At 37.4% G+C, this 1,735-nt stretch overlaps 1 protein-coding gene across 2 annotated transcripts in view; it reads right to left on the reverse strand.

Moving 5' to 3' along the window:
* Positions 1 to 1,735, reverse strand: part of SH3PXD2B (SH3 and PX domains 2B) — a 75,347-nt gene that overhangs the window by 54,982 nt on the left and 18,630 nt on the right. The gene's annotated exons all lie outside the window — the stretch shown is intronic.

Raw genomic sequence — 1,735 nt, forward strand, 5'->3', positions numbered from 1 at the left:
ATTCCTTCAATACAGGTCTGCCAAAGCACATTTTAGTGTCTAAAAAGCTAAATATTATGATCTATAAAAATGAAAGGCTAAATGTACGTTTCCAGTGATCTGCTAAACAAAATGTCAAAGTTTTATGTCCTGCACTGCTTTGCTAAATAGGTAGAGAATGATGAGAATTTTAGACAAGCAAAGCAAGCATCGTCATTATGGTCAGAAAATACTAATATACCACTACATAAGTCTTTTAACAAAGTAACAACCGGAAATGTTTACTTAATATCTACACTCTTCCCCTGCTTTATCAGGAAGATAATTCACCTAATCAGGCACCCCAGTGCAGACAGACTGGCAGGAAACCAAGATCTAGGCAACCCTTTTATTTGCAGGAAACAAATGTCTACAGTCAACCTCGCAAGTCTCTGGCTGTATACAAGCAACACAGAGCCTGCTTTACAATGCCTACTCCCATAAAACGCTAATTTCTGTACAATACATGAAGTCATGGGTCAATATGGCAAAGACTTGCTTGTCTGCATTCATACTAAGTTAAATACCATACTAAAGTGTACTCTCTAAAAATTCTGTAAAATGATTCTGAGATCAGTATTGGACTACAATTTTCTAGGTCCTTGTAGGTATTAAAAGTATCAAACAAGTTTGGGCCATCAAAATAAACATTCAGTACTGATTTACACTTCTGCTGCTTCTTCATTATAGCAGTATTTTATATCACCACACTACTGAACAACACACAGCCCTCTAGCATGAGCACATCTACCATACATACTGTTGACTGCATCGTTTTTTTCAAACAATGAAAATTCTGATCTCTACTCAAAAGAGAGACAGGGAATTGCAGGTCATAGAATCTCAGAGCCTTAAAAACTGAGGAACTGCAAACTAAGCCCATTCAACACTTCCAGATGACATCATGTAATCAAGCTATTTTGTTCTGCTACAATCCCAAAAGTTAATGGAAGTTTTCACCATTATATCATCACTGGCCATCATCCTAAAAAATGCAGTGCAGCTAGAATGTCTTTCATTTGCAAGCTCGTCCTTGGGTTAACCCATTCATGCCTAGGCTAAATAGCATTGTATTACTATTAAATGTGCAGAAATTGGTAGACAACTCTGTATCATCTTTATAAAACTGATTATTTGCGATGAAAAGTTAGGAAACAGAGCAGCACTTGGGTTGAATTTTATGACCAAGCCATGGACATTCAAGTATACATATTTACTAGTTATTAAACTTTACAACCTCTGTAGCCACATGTGGTGTGAAAAAAATTAGTTCCTAAAACAGAAAAACCTAACTTACTCACTCACAGACCTTTACACAGACATGTTCACATTACAGAATAAAAGCTTGTCAAGTCACAGCTGGGAGGTGGAGCAGGGCCATCCTAAAAGAGGAAACTGGAAAGAAAAAATTGCAAGATGTCCCTTCTGCACTAAAACAACGTGACCAGCCTGTTGGACATGTGCAGTTCAGTGTATAATACCAGCATTCCAGATTGCTGGGAATGAATGAACTTCCACCTGCACGAGTTACATCATTCCAGACTGCCAATCAAGATGGCTGAAGACCCGAACCTGGAAAACAATCAAATAAAGCATACCTGAACTCAAAAATTTTACTTTACATAAAAGGGTAGACAACCCTTTTGTTTTAACCACCTGAGCGTTACACTGAGATCTAGATTTCTGTACCAAAAGTGATCCACTGTTTTTCATGAAA

The sequence above is a fragment of the Pyxicephalus adspersus genome, chromosome 2 (assembly GCF_032062135.1).
Source record: "Pyxicephalus adspersus chromosome 2, UCB_Pads_2.0, whole genome shotgun sequence".
NCBI lineage: Eukaryota > Metazoa > Chordata > Amphibia > Anura > Pyxicephalidae > Pyxicephalus > Pyxicephalus adspersus.